Source organism: Scyliorhinus torazame, chromosome 5 (genome assembly GCF_047496885.1).
Source record: "Scyliorhinus torazame isolate Kashiwa2021f chromosome 5, sScyTor2.1, whole genome shotgun sequence".
In the NCBI taxonomy this organism is placed as follows: Eukaryota; Metazoa; Chordata; class Chondrichthyes; order Carcharhiniformes; family Scyliorhinidae; genus Scyliorhinus; species Scyliorhinus torazame.
The window spans coordinates 190,760,804-190,776,606 of NC_092711.1; positions in this window are offsets into that span (position 1 = coordinate 190,760,804).

Below are 15,803 nucleotides of genomic sequence, written 5' to 3' on the forward strand. Positions count from 1 at the left end.
TTTGACCCTGGGTTCAGGTCCCAACACTCCCGGGCCGCATGCGCACTGATGAGCGCTGTGCCTGCATTTTTTTAGCTGGTCGTGGCCGCCATTTTTAAAGATACTTGCAGCCGGCATTGTTAAAAACCGGCTGCTGTGGCTGTTGTGCGTGAATTCCCGCAATCAGGAATGCCGTGATGGCTGGCTCCGCGACCCTCTCGACACCAGCCCGTGACCCACACGTGGATCGCAACCCCCACTTTGAAAATGCCTGCTCTGAGTGACTTCCGGGTGCGGCGATGACCAGCTGAGTCATACGTTTCGGCACCTCCCGTTTTAACGGACTTTTGGGCTCTTATCGGGAGCCCCAACGGCAGTTTTCGAAGGCTAAACCCACTGTGAGGCGACATAGAAGGGAGTCCCCCCGGATGTGAATGGACAGAAGAGATAATAGTGGCCAGATTACGGAGGATCCTCTGGAGCAGCGGCAAAGAAGGGAAGTGAGAAGCAAGATGGCGGCGGAGGGAGGCCAGTTGGTATGGGGCCTGGAACAGCAGGAGTTCCTCCGGCGATGTGTGGAGGAGCTCAAGAAGGAGGTGCTGGCGCCGATGCTGCAGGCGATTGAGGGGTTAAAGGAGGCGAAGAAGACCCAAGAGATGGAGCTCCGTGGAGTGAAGGCAAAAGCTGCCGAAAATGAGGACGAGATACAGGGCTTGGTGGTGAAGACGGAAACGCACGAGGCACTGCATAAGAGGTGTATGGAGAGACTGGAAGCCCTGGAAAATAGCTCGAGGAGGAAGAACTTAAGAATCTTGGGTCTTCCCGAAGGGGCAGAGGGAGCGGACGTTGGGGCGTATGTGAGCACGATGCTCCATGCCTTAATGGGAGCTGAGGCCCCGACGGGCCCCCTGGAAGTGGAGGGAGCGTATCGGTCCTTTTGAGAAGACCAAAGGCAGGAGAAATACCTCGAGCAATAGTGGTGAGGTTCCACCGCTACAAGGACAGGGAGATGGTCCTGAGATGGGCGAAAAAGACACGGAGCAGCAGGTGGGAGAACGCGGTGATCCGCGTGTATCAGGATTGGAGTGCGGAGGTGGCGAGAAGGTGGGCGAGTTTCAATCGGGCCAAGGCGGTGCTCCACAAGAGGAAAGTGAAGTTCGGAATGTTGCAGCCGGCAAGACTGTGGGTTACACACCAGGGTAAACACCACTACTTCGAGACGGCAGAAGAGGCGTGGACATTTATCGAAGAGGAGAAGTTGGACCAGATTGGAGAAAGAGTGTTTGAAATGAAGTAGTGAGGTAGTGGCAAGGGACTGTGAATCAGATGGGGGGGGGGGAAATTCTTTCACCTCGAAGGGGGGACACACGAAGAAATGTGGGCGCCGGTGGGGAAGGGGAGGGGGAAGGAGAGAGGGAGCTGCGCCATCAGGGGCGGGGCCGAGAGGGAAGCGCGGGCTTTGTCCCCGCGCTATGGAAATTGTGGCGGGAAAAGGGGGTGCAGGAAGGAGGGGGCACATGATGGGAGGCTAAGAATAAACGGGGGAAGCCGAGGTCAGCCAGAGTTTGCTGACTTCCGGAAGCAATATGGGGGGAGCAACTAAGCTAGAGAGGGATCTAGCGGGGGGGAGGGGGGGGGTTAACTGGGTTGCTGCTGCTAAGGGGAAGGGGGAGCTGTTACGGGATGGGATGGTCGGGACGGGAGGGCGCCGTCGGGGGGAAAAGTGGGTGCGTGGGAACCGGGTGAGGAGCTGGTCTAAAAAAGGGGATGGCTAGTCGACGAGGAGGGGGGGGGTAAAGAGCCCCCCAACGCGGTTGATCACGTGGAACGTGAGAGGGTTGAACGGGCCGATTAAGAGGGCAAGGGTACTTGCGCACCTAAAGAAGCTAAAGGCAGACGTGGTCGTGCTTCAGGAGACGCACCTGAAACTGGCGGATCAGGTCAGATTAAGAAAAGGATGGGTGGGACAGGTATTCCACTCGGGTTTGGATGCGAAAAATAGAGGAGTGGCAATACTGGTGGGGAAACGGGTATTGTTTGAGGCGAAGAACATAGTGGCGGACAGTGGGGGTAGATACGTGATGGTGAGTGGCAGACTGCAAAGTGAGGCGGTGGTGCTGGTGAATGTATATGCCCCGAACTGGGATGACGCAAACTTTATGAAGCGTATGTTGGGGCGCATCCCGGACCTGGAGATGGGAAAGTTGGTAATGGGGGGGGACTTCAACACGGTGCTGGACCTAGGGCTGGACCGGTCCAGATCTAGGACCAGGAGGAGGCCGGCAGTGGCCAAGGTGCTTAAGGGCTTTATGGAGCAGGTGGGAGGAGTGGATCCCTGGAGATTTACTAGGCCAAGGAGTAAAGAATTTTCCTTCTTCTCCCATGTCCACAAAGTGTACTCCCGGATAGACTTCTTTGTCCTGGGCAGGGCGCTGATCCCGAAGGTGGCAGGAACGGAGTATTCGGCTATAACCATTTCAGATCATGCCCCACATTGGGTAGATCTGGAAGTAGGAGAGGAAAAGGAACAGCGCCCACTCTGGAGATTAGATATGGGACTGTTGGCGGACGAGGGGGTATGTGTAAGGGTGAGGGGATGTATTGAAAGGTACCTAGAGATTAATGATGACGGAGAGGTACAGGTGGGAGTGGTCTGGGAGGCGCTGAAGGCGGTGGTTAGAGGGGAGCTGATCTCCATAAGGGCCCATAAGGGGAAACAAGAGGGTAAAGAAAGGGAGAGATTGTTGAGGGAGATTTTGAGGGTGGATAGGCAATATGCGGAGGCTCCAGATGAATGGCTATACAGGGAAAGACGGAGATTGCACACGGACTTTGACTTGTTGACCACGGGTAAGGCGGAGGCACAATGGAGGAAGGCACAGGGAGTGCAGTATGAATATGGAGAGAAGGCGAGCCGGCTGCTGGCCCAACAAGGGGGGCGGCGAGAGAGATCGGAGGGGTTAGAGACGAGGAGGGAAAGATGGAACGGGGAGCGGAGAGGGTGAACGGGGTGTTTAAGGTATTTTACGAGAGGCTATATAAGGCTCAGCCCCCGGAAGGGAAAGAGGGAATGATGCGTTTCCTAGACCAGCTGGAGTTCCCGAAGGTTGAGGAACAGGAGATGACAGGACTGGGAGCGCAGATTGAGGTGGAGGAGCGGGTAAAAGGAATTGGGAACATGCAGGCAGGGAAGGCCCCGGGACCGGATGGGTTCCCGGTGGAGTTCTATAGGAAATACGTGGACCTGCTGGCCCCACTTCTGACGAGAACCTTTAAAGAGGCTAGGGAAAGGGGGACACTACCCCCGACGATGGCGGAGGCGACGATATCGCTGATCCTGAAAAGAGACAAAGACCCGCTGCAGTGCGGGTCATACAGGCCTATTTCCCTCTTGAACGTAGATGCCAAGCTTTTGGCCAAGGTGATGGCGACGAGGATATAGGACTGTGTCCCTGGGGTGGTGCATGATGATCAAACGGGGCTGCTGGGGGTGATGATGATGCCCCCACCGGAGGGGGAGGCGGAGATAGTGGTGGCGATGGATGCAGAGAAAGCATTTGATAGAGTGAAGTGGGACTACCTGTGGGAAGTACTGAGGAGATTTGGATTTGGAGAGGGGTTCATTAGATGAGTTCAGCTCCTGTACAGGGCCCCGGTGGCAAGTGTGATTACAAATAGGCAACGATCTGACCACTTCCGACTATATCGGGGTACAAGACAGGGATGTCCCCTGTCCCCGTTACTGTTTGCGTTGGCAATTGAGCCACTGGCCATAGCGCTGAGGGGCTCTAGGAAGTGGAGGGGGGTACTTAGAGGAGGAGAAGAGCATCGGGTGTCATTATACGCGGATGATTTGTTGTTGTATGTCGCGGACCCAGTGGAGGGGATGCCTGAGATAATGCAGACACTCAGGGAGTTTGGAGAATTTTCAGGATATAAATTGAATATGGGGAAGAGTGAACTGTTTGTGATGCACCCCGGGGAACAGGGCAGGGGAATAGATGATTTACCGTTGAGGAGGGTAACAAGGGATTTCCGGTATTTAGGGATCCAGGTGGCCAGGAACTGGGGAACCTTGCATAAGCTTAACTTGGCACGACTGGTAGAGCAGATGGAAGAGGACTTTATGAGGTGGGACATGGCGCCCCTGTCATTGGCGGGCAGGGTGCAGGCGGTTAAAATGGTGGTCCTTCCGAGGTTTCGTTTTGTGTTCCAGTGCCTCCCTGTACTGATTACAAAGGCCTTTTTTAAAAAGGTGGACAAGAGTATTATGAGCTTTGTGTGGGCTGGAAAGACCCCAAGAGTAAAGAAGGGGTTCCTGCAGCGCAGTAGGGACAGAGGGGGACTGGCACTGCCGAGTCTAAGTGATTATTATTGGGCCGCCAACGTGTCAATGATATGTAAGTGGATGATGGAAGGGGAAGGAGCGGTGTGGAAAAGACTGGAGATGGCATCCTGTAGGGGAACTAGACTAAAAGCACTGGCGACGGCGCCGTTGCCGTTCTCCCCGAAAAAATACACCACAAACCCAGTGGTGATGGCAACTCTGAAAATTTGGGGGCAGTGGAGACGACATAAGGGAGTGACGGGTGCCTCAGTGTGGTCCCCGATAAGGAACAATCATAGGTTCGTCCTGGGAAGGATAGATGGGGGATTTAAATCTTGGCAGCGAGCAGGAATTGCGAAATTGAAGGACTTGTTCTTAGACGGGACGTTCGCGAGTCTGGGAGCACTGACAGAAAAATATGGGCTGCCACCTTGGAATGCATTTCGCTATATGCAAGTGAGGGCATTTGTGAGGCAACAGGTGAGGGAATTTCCGCAGCTCCCGGCGCAAGAGATCCAGGACAGAGTGATTTCGGGGGCATGGGTGGGTGATGGCAGGGTGTCAGATATATATAGGGAAATGAGAGACGAGGGGGAGACGATGGTGGAGGAGCTGAAGGGAAAATGGGAGGAGGAGCTGGGGGAAGAGATAGAGGAGGGGCTGTGGGCAGATGCCCTAAGTAGGGTAAATTCTTCGTCCTCGTGTGCCAGGCTCAGCCTGATACAATTCAAGGTTCTACACAGGGCGCATATGACTGGAGCAAGGCTGAGTAGATTTTTTGGAGTGGAGGATAGGTGCGGGAGATGCGCGGGAAGCCTGGCGAACCACAGCCACATGTTCTGGTCATGTCCGGTATTGCATCGGTGCTGGGTGGGTGTGGCAAAAGTGATTTCCAAGGTGGTGGGGGTCCGGGTCGAACCAGGCTGGGGGTTGGCTATATTTGGGGTTGCAGATGAGCCGGGAGTGCAGGAGGCGAGAGAGGCCGATGTTTTGGCCTTTGCGTCCCTAGTAGCCCTGCGAAGGATTCTACTTATGTGGAAAGAAGCTAAACCCCCGGGCGTGGAGGCCTGGATAAACGACATGGCAGTGTTCATAAAATTGGAGCGGATAAAGTACGCACTAAGAGGTTCGGCTCAAGGGTTCACCAGGCGTTGGCAATCGTTCCTCGACTATCTCGCAGAGCGATAAGGGAAAATAGGAAAGGTAGCAGCAGCAACCCGGGGTGGGGGGGCAGGGGGAGGACTCATTTGGGTCCTCAGGGGTTTTATGTGTGTGTTTATATATTAGTTATTTATATTAGATTTTACGAAGTTACTATTTTAGTTATTATTTCTGTTGTTTCTTATTTTGTTGTTGGCAGTTGCCGTTAGTTAGCATATTATTTATTTTAAAAACGATCAATGTATATATTATTACAAAGTTGTAAAATGGGAAATTTTTGTTTTTGTTTGATCGAAAAACTTTAATAAAATATATTTTTAAAAAAAGAAAATGCCTGCTCTATTCCCATCCGATTCATGTATTTGTCAAGACGCCCCTTAAACGTCACTATCATACCTGCTTCCACAACCTCCTTCAGCAGCGAGTTCCAGGCACCCCACTACCCACGATGTAAAACATTTCCCTCACACATCTCTTCTAAACTTTGCCCCTCGCACCTGAAACATATGTCCCCTAGTAATTAGATTTGTTAGTGGGGGAGCATTTTGGAGATAGTGACCACAATTCTGTGACTTTCACTTTAGTAATGGAGAGGGATAGGTACGTGCAACAGGGCAAGGTTTACAATTGGGGGAAGGGTAAATACGATGTTGTCAGACAAGAATTGAAGTGCATAAGTTGGGAACATAGGCTGGCAGGGAAGGACACAAGTGAAATGTGGAACTTATTCAAGGAACAGGTGCTACGTGTCCTTGATATGTATGTCCCTGTCAGGCAGGGAAGAGATGGTCGAGTGAGGGAACCATGGTTGACAAGAGAGGTTGAATGTCTTGTTAAGAGGAAAAAGGTGACTTATGTAAGGCTGAGGAAACAAGGTTCAGACAGGGCATTGGAGGGATACAAGATAGCCAGGAGGGAACTGAAGAAAGGGATTAGGAGAGCTAAGAGAGGGCATGAACAATCTTTGGCGGGTAGGATCAAGGAAAACCCCAAGGCCTTTTACACATATGTGAGAAATATGAGAATGACTAGAGCGAGGGTAGGTCCGATCAAGGACAGTAGCGGGAGATTGTGTATTGAGTCTGAAGAGATAGGAGAAGTCTTGAACGAGTACTTTTCTTCTGTATTTACAAATGAGAGGGGCGATATTGTTGGAGAGGACAGTGTGAAACAGATTGGTAAGCTCGAGGAAATACTTGTTAGGAAGGAAGATGTGTTGGGCATTTTGAAAAACTTGAGGATAGACAAGTCCCCCAGGCCTGACGGGATATATCCAAGGATTCTATGGGAAGCAAGAGATGAAATTGCAGAGCCGTTGGCAATGATCTTTTCGTCCTCACTGTCAACAGGGGTGGTACCAGGGGATTGGAGAGTGGCGAATGTCGTGCCCCTGTTCAAAAAAGGGACTAGGGATAACCCTGGGAATTACAGGCCAGTTAGTCTTACTTCGGTGGTAGGCAAAGTAATGGAAAGGGTACTGAAGGATAGGATTTCTGAGCATCTGGAAAGACACTGCTTGATTAGGGATAGTCAGCACGGATTTGTGAGGGGTAGGTCTTGCCTTACAAATCTTATTGAATTCTTTGAGGAGGTGACCAAGCATGTGGATGAAGGTAAAGCAGTGGATGTAGTGTACATGGATTTTAGTAAGGCATTTGATAAAGTTCCCCATGGTAGGCTTATGCAGAAAGTAAGGAGGCATGGGATAGTGGCAAATTTGGCCAGTTGGATAACGAACTGGCTAACCGATAGAAGTCAGAGAGTGGTGGTGGATGGCAAATATTCAGCCTGGATCCCAGTTACCAGTGGCGTACCGCAGGGATCAGTTCTGGGTCCTCTGCTGTTTGTGATTTTCATTAATGACTTGGATGAGGGAGTTGAAGGGTGGGTCAGTAAATTTGCAGACGATACGAAGATTGGTGGAGTTGTGGATAGTACGGAGGGCTGTTGTCGGCTGCAAAGAGACATAGATAGGATGCAGAGCTGGGCTGAGAAGTGGCAGATGGAGTTTAACCCTGAAAAGTGTGAGGTTGTCCATTTTGGAAGGACAAATATGAATGCGGAATACAGGGTTAACGGTAGAGTTCTTGGCAATGTGGAGGAGCAGAGAGATCTTGGGGTCTATGTTCATACATCTTTGAAAGTTGCCATTCAAGTGGATAGAGCTGTGAAGAAGGCCTATGGTGTGCTCGCGTTCATTAACAGAGGGATTGAATTTAAGAGCCGTGAGGTGATGATGCAGCTGTACAAAACTTTGGTAAGGCCACATTTGGAGTACTGTGTACAGTTCTGGTCGCCTCATTTTAGGAAGGATGTGGAAGCTTTGGAAAAGGTGCAAATAAGATTTACCAGGATGTTGCCTGGAATGGAGAGTAGGTCTTACGAGGAAAGGTTGAGGGTGCTAGGCCTTTTCTCATTAGAACGGAGAAGGATGAGGGGCGACTTGATAGAGGTTTATAAGATGATCAGGGGAATAGATAGAGTAGACAGTCAGAGACTTTTTCCCCGGGTGGAACAAACCATTACAAGGGGACATAAATTTAAGGTGAAAGGTGGAAGATATAGGAGGGATATCAGAGGTAGGTTCTTTACCCAGAGAGTAGTGGGGGCATGGAATGCACTGCCTGTGGAAGTAGTTGAGTCGGAAACATTAGGGACCTTCAAGCAGCTATTGGATAGGTACATGGATTACGGTAAAATGATATAGTGTAGATTTATTTGTTCTCAAGGGCAGCACGGTAGCATTGTGGATTGCACAATTGCTTCACAGCTCCAGGGTCCCAGGTTTGATTCCGGCTTGGGTCACTGTCTGTGCGGAGTCTGCACGTCCTCCCCGTGTCTGCGTGGGTTTCCTCCGGGTGCTCTGGTTTCCTCCCACAGTCCAAAGATGTGCGGGTTAGGTGAATTGGCCAATGATAAATTGCCCTTAATGTCCAAATTGCCCTTGGTGTTGGGTGGAGGTGTTGAGTTTAGGTAGGGTGCTCTTTCCAAGAGCCGGTGCAGACTCAAAGGGCCGAATGGCCTCCTTCTGCACTGTAAATTCAGTGATAATCTATGATTAATCTAGGACAAAGGTTCGGCACAACATCGTGGGCCGAAGGGCCTGTTCTGTGCTGTATTTTCTATGTACTATGTAATTGACTCTTCCACCCTGGGAAAAAGCTTCTGACTATCAACTCTGTCCTTGTCCCTCATAATCTTGTAGATTTCTATCAGGTCGTCCCTCAACCTCTGTCGTTCCAGTGAGAACAAACAGAGTTTACCCAACCTTTCCTCATAGCTAATGCCCTTTGTACCAGGCAACATCCTGGTAAACCTCTTCTGTACCCTCTCTAAAGCCTCCACATCCTTCTGATTGTGTGGCGACCAGAATTGAACACTATATTCCAAGTGTGGTCTAATTAAGGTTCTATACGACTGTGGCATGACTTGCCAATTTTATACTCAATGCCCCGGCCGATGAAGGCAAGCACGCTGTATGTCTTCTTGACTATCTTCTTCACCTGCGTTGCCGCTTTCAGTGACCTGTAGACCTGTACACACAGATCCCTCTTCCTGTCAAAGCTTCTGCTCAGCGATTCTGCGTTGTCACGTGTCCTGAAGGCTGCCTTGGAGGTCGGTCCATTCACGTCCCAGATCTCGACCACGTTCCGGTCCTTCAACGAATGCAACTGTCTCGTGCACAGCACAAGGCGGCTCATGACTCCCGTGCAGCTGATCTCCCTGCTCTGGCTCCAGATGACAACGTCCCCATCCATCTTCTGGATGGTGGCTGGTCTGCAACTGCTGTAGTTCTTCGGCAGTTGGCTCCCCGTTCGTTCCTGGTTCGTCTACCGGATGGTTCCATTCTGCGCCGTAATCGACGTGTCCTTCGTCTCGTTCCGCCCTCGCTACGTGATCCTCCGCCAGTGCCATGCCCTCCTGTTGTCCCTGACCTGGACTATGCGGAGATTCTGGTTACTCTGCATCCTCCTCAGTCTGACGCAGTCCAGCCTGCTCCTCAGCCGGTGGCTCCTGACCCACCCTTGAGGCGGTCAACCAGAATTTGTCGTTCACCTCAGAGACTTAATTTGTGAACTTTGTGCACTAATGGACTCTCTAGTCTGTTCTGTTCTTCCGTTTAATCGTTCAAGTGGTTTGTATATAGTGTTCATCTTGTTATTGGTGTGACACACTGTTTTTTCTGCACCAGGCACCTTCCCATGTAAATAGCTTAGTTTTATGTACATAGTCCTGTAAATATTTCGCACACACGTAGTCAGGAACATTCACCACACACTATTTATTGTCACGCAGGCACATTTTTTTATATAAAAGGGGGGATGTCATAATATACACCAGTATATCATGGTGCGGACACACACTGATGGATACACTGTAGCCACGTAAAATGGCTGCGTTCCGATTAATCTGGCCAAAACCCAGTTTGAAATGGCTAACTCGAAAGACTGCTGGGAAAAGCAGCTAACAAGACACAAGCAGGCAGCTGCAGACGGTATTGCATATTCGGCTCTGTGGAAGTTAGCCCAGATCGATACTCAGGGCTATCAACAGCACATCAACCCAGGTATTTGCAGTTACATTCAGGACTGTTTGCAGCCCATCTATTCAGACATCTGCAGTTTAATCGGCTATCCCCGGGAACAATTGCAACATATTAGCAATTGAATTCCGGGCCAGACCTGTCGGCGCCTGCAGTGGCCGAAACAAAGACAGGTGAACGACCACCCCCCGATCGAGGAATTGCCTCACCATTGGACACATCGACCCCAGGGATTGGGGACAAATCCAATCACTTGGGACTCAGGGTCAAGAGCCGCCCAGGGAAGCGGGTAGCCCCTGGGCCCTATAAAAGTGAGGGGCCAAGTTCAGATCTCGCTCTCTCTCCTCTTCGCCTGCTCGAGACCTTCGCAAGAACAGCAACCGGCAACTGTAAGTTTGAATCCAGCGATCGCTATCCGGTAGAGACACCTAGCCACCGACCTGTAGCAGCCTTTTGAATTCCGCGGGCCAGATCTGATTGGACAAGCCATTCATTTCCCTGACCTGGTGGGCTCTTCCTAAGTTAAGTATTGGCCAGTAGTGATAGGTTTATTATATATAGTAGTATTAGTGTATTAATATTGCTTGTTGTATATAATAAATGACCGTTGTTTTAATCCTTACTAAGCGGTGTGCTGTATTATTAATCATAACTTGAACTTGAACCACGTGGCGGTATCATAAAGATACCTGGTGACTCGTGAGCAAAGGTGACGTAATCAGAGCCAATAGACTAAGGCTAAAAAGAGCAACAACACAGTGGGACCAATCAACATACACAACACCGCAGCCAATCACCAGTGAGAGCACACGCACTACAAAGACAGGGGGCATCAGAGTTCCCGCTCATTCGAGTAGCAGCTATCTAGGAGGACAGAGCTCACAGCCTGCAACACAGACATTCCCCATGTCCTGAGTGCATCGACTGTTAGGACAAGGCAAAGGTCTTTAGTTAAAGCTGGTATCGTATTAACCCACAGTCTGAGTATGTTTAAACAGTTAATGATTCAATAAAATAGTGTTGCACTATTTCAAGTGTTGGTGACCTGTATGTGATCCAGAACACCCAACACATCATGATACCAGGAGTGGTGGGATATTAGCACTTCTTAGACCTACTTGCAAGTGATCTGCCTTCCACCAGCATTCCGTCATCCTGCAACATGGACAACATCAGCCCGCCGCCGCCGCTCCGCATTGCCGGCAACCTCGGGGCCAACTAGAAGATTTTCAAACAGCGCTTCCAGCTCTTCCTCGAAGCCACGGACAGGGGGGGCGCCTCGGACACCAGAAAGATTGCTCTTCTCCTCTCCACGGCCGGGGACCATGGCATCCACATTTTCAACTCTCTCACCTTTGCAGATGACGAATATAAGACGAAGTTCAAGACGGTTCTCCTCAAGTTTGACACTCACTGCAGCGTAGAGGTGAATGAAAGTTTTGAATGCTACGTTTTCCAGCAGCGTTTGCAGGGTAAGGATGAACCTTTCCAACCCTTTCTCACGCACCTCCGCATCCTTGCACAATCTTGCAGCTACGGGCCCACCTCCGACTCCATGATACGCGACCAGATTGTTTTCGGTGTTCAGTTGGACCCCCTACGCCAGCAGCTCCTCAAAGTAAAGCAACTCGCCCTAGCGACCGCCATCGAGACCTGTGTCTTACATGAAAACGCCACGAGTCGGTATTCCCATATACAAGCGGCTGAAACAGCGCGGCAAGGTCCCCACAAGGCGGAACGGGTCCAAGTGATTGAGCAACTCCAGGGCCTCAGCCTGGATGAGGGCAGCCATTTTGTGCGCTTTTCGCGGACACCCGCGCTTGTACGCACCAAACGAGGGGACGCCGACGTTGAGGAACATAGTGCACAGGCGCGCACCACGCACGACCGCACCGCGCATGCGCGGTGGCATAACGAATGTGCTGACGTCACGACATGCGGCAACTGTGGCTCCGTCCACTTAAAGCAGCAATGCCCCGCAAAATCTCAACAATGCCTATGATGTGGAAGACTTGGCCACTGTTCTGCCTTCTGTCGAGCAGCTCAGCCTGCCAATTCATATCGCTTCAGCCAACCTCGCAGGAATGTTCGGGCAATTCAACCCACTGTCACCGAGTCCGATGCGGACCTCCCACACAGCAGTGACACCGAGGACCCGAAGGCGCCTTTTCGAGTCGGTGTCATAACGAAAAACAGGCTGTCCCCAAAGCAAAGACACCAGCCGCTGTCGGTATACAGCATCGATCCAGACGATGAGTGGTGTGCCACCCTGACGGTCAACCGGTCCGAAATACGATCCCGCCTGGACACTGGTGCCTCCGCCAATCTCATGGCGTGGTCTGCTTTCCAAAGCCTTTGTGTCAAACCAGCCATCCTGCCATCGGCCTGCCAGCTATTGGACTACAATGGCAACATCATTCCTGCCACCGGCTCGCTCCAACTTGAAGTGAAGCACAAGTCACGGAAAGCCATCCTTCCTTTCGAGATCGTGGGCTCCTCGAAGGACTCCCTGCTTGGCGCACAGGCGTGCAAGCTACTGAACCTCGTTCAAAGAGTTCACTCTCTCTCTCCTGATGACACATCTGCCTTCCAGGATGCTGACTTCAGGGCGCAACTCAACGCCATCATCGACTAGCACCGCGACGTCTTTGAAGGCATGGGCACACTCCCAGATACTTACAAGATCCTACTCAAACAGAACGCCACACCTGTGGTGCATGTACCTCGCAGAATCCCAGCACCCCTCAAGGACCGCCTCAAGCAGCAGCTGCCGGACCTCCAAGACCAAGAAGTGATCTCCAGAGTTACGGAACCAACCGACTGGGTCAGTTCCATGGTGTGCGTAAAAAAGCTTTCCGGCGAGCTGAGAATTTGCATTGATCCCAAGGATCTGAATCGCAATATCATGAGGGAGCATTATCCGATTCCCAAGCGCGAAGAGATCACATTCGAGATGGCTCGCGCCAAGCTCTTCATCAAACTTGACGCGTCGAAAGGTTTCTGGCAAATCCAGCTAGACAAATCCAGCAGGAAACTGTGTACCTTTAACACCCCCTTTCACAGATATTGTTACAACAGGATGCCGTTTGGGATCATATCGGCTTCAGAAGTGTTCCACAGGATCATGGAACAAATGATGGAATGCATTGAAGGTGTTCGCGTCTATGTCGATGACATAATCATTTTGTCCACCACCCCGCAGGAGCATGTCAGTCGCCTCCAGCGCGTGTTCAAACGCATACAGGAGCAGGGCCTACGCCTCAACAGAGCCAAATGCTCATTTGTTCAGACGGAACTCAAGTTCCTGGGGGACCACATCTCTCAGTTGGGTGTGCGACAGATGTGGACAAGGTGGCAGCTATCACAGCCATGAAAACGCCAGAGGACAAGAGGGCGGTTCTCTGATTTCTAGGCATGATCAACTTCCTAGGGAAGTTCATCCCTAACCTCGCCTCTCATACCGTGGCTCTCAGGAACCTGATCAGGAAGACGACAGACTTCCAATGGCTTCCTTCCCACAAGCGCGAATGGAGAGAACTCAAAACCAAACTCACCACGGCCCCGGTCTTAGCTTTTTTTGATCCAGCGGAAGAGACAAAAATTTCGACCGATGCCAGCCAGTCTGGCATTGGGGCAGTGCTCCGGCAATGCGATGAGGCCTCATCATGGGCCCCCGTTGCAAATGCGTCACGCGCCATTACCCCCATGGAATAGCGCTATGCACAGATAGAAAAGGAGTGCCTGGGCCTTTTGACCGGTGTCGTCACGTTTCATGATTATGTGTACGGCCTTCCCCAATTGACCGTCGAGACCGACCATCGCCCGCTGGTCAATATAATACAGAAAGACTAGAATGACATGACGCCTCGCCTCCAGCGTATTCTGCTCAATCTCCGGCGATACGACTTCCAGCTGGTATACACCCCGGGCAAAGACCTAATCATTGCCGACGCTCTCTCCAGGGCAGTCAACACTCCGTGTGACTCAGCGGGATTCGTCTGTCAGGTTGACGCCCATGTGGCCTTCGTGGCCTCCAATATACCTGCCACGGATGAACGCCTCATCCAAATTCCCCGCGTGACAGTGGCTGACCATTTGCTACAGCGTGTCATGCGCCACCTAACAGACAGGGTGGCTCAAGGGCCAATGTCCGCAGTTCTACAACATCAGAGATGATTTGGCGGTAGTCGATGGTGTTCTCCTGAAGCTGGACCACATTGTCATCCTGCACAGCATGCGCCAGCTCGTCTTGGAACAACTACACGAGGGCCATCATGGCATGGAAAAGTGCCGCCGAGAGGCTGTGTACTGTGTACCACCCTACAGCCCCATGAGTTGATCACGTCCCCTTGGTCCAAGGTCGGCATCGACCTGTTCCATGCGCTGGGCAGGGATTATGTCTTGATTGTAGACTTCTTTTCAAACTACCCGGAGGTGGTACGTTTATACAACATCACATCGTCTGCAGTCATCCGTGCCTGCAAGGACACCTTTGCTCGACGCGGCATCCCACTCACTGTGATGTCGGACAATGGCCCCTGCTTCGCAAGCCAGGAATGGTCCAACTTTGCCAGGAGGCACAACTTTGTGCATGTGACATCCAGTCCCCTGTACCCCCAATCCAATGGCAAAGCAGAGAAGGGCGTCCACACAGTCAAACGGCTCCTCTGCAAGCTGCCGATGCGGGATCCGACTTCTACCTCGCCCTGCTGGCCTATCGCTCGGCCCCACTGTCCACTGGCCTGTCGCCAGCCCAGCTGCTCATGGGTCGCACCCTGAGGACGACGGTGCCGTCCATTCACGTCCCAGACCTCGACCACGTTCCGGTCCTTCAACGAATGCAACTGTCTCGTGTACAGCACAAGGCAGCTCATGACTCCCATGCAGCTGATCTCCCTGCTCTGGCTCCAGATGACAACGTCCGCATCCATCTTCCGGATGGTGGCTGGATGTGGGAAAAACCCGGAGCACCAGGAGGAAACCCACACAGACACGGGGAGAATGTGCAGACTCCACACAGACAGTAACCTAAGTGGGAATCAAACCTGGGATCATAGCACCGTGAATCAACAGTGCTAACCTCTCTGCTATCGTGCCAATTACCCTACCACTGACGTTAGGCTCACCATTCTGTAGATCCCTGGATTATCGTTGCTACCCTTCTTAAACAAAGGAACAACATTGGCTATTCTCCTGTCTTCTGGGACATCACCTCAAGACAGTAAAGATCCAAAGATTTCTGTCAAGACCTCAGCAATTTCCTCTCTTGCCACCTTCAGTATTCTGGGTTAGATCCAATGAGGCCCTGGGGACTTATCCACCTTAATATTTTTCAGGACGCCTAACACCTCTTCTTTTTGGATCTCAATGTGACCCAGGCTATTTACATACCCTTCTCCAGACTCAACATCCACCAATTCCTTCTCTTTGGTGAATACTGATATAAAGTATTCATTTAGTATCAGTGGCCACCGTTCAATTCTGGATCTATCAAGTCTGGAGAAGTAACTGCTGCTCTGCTAGGCTCATCCGTCTGGTAGCGAGCGTTGAACTTGAACTTGCTTCTGGTGGTGCTGCACTTGGAAACGGACGTAGCCGGGGCGCCAGGTCCAAGAGAGGACGAACACATGGAGGACTCTCTTCTTATGCTTTGGGGTTTTCGCGCTCTTTTGGGCGGTCCTTCAGTTTGGACCCCACTAATTGGGTGGTCCCTGATCACTATGTTCGATTTCTAACCAATAAATGGGCGGGTGCCTGGATGGCTGGGCGTGTCCCAAGCGGTCACTGACCCCG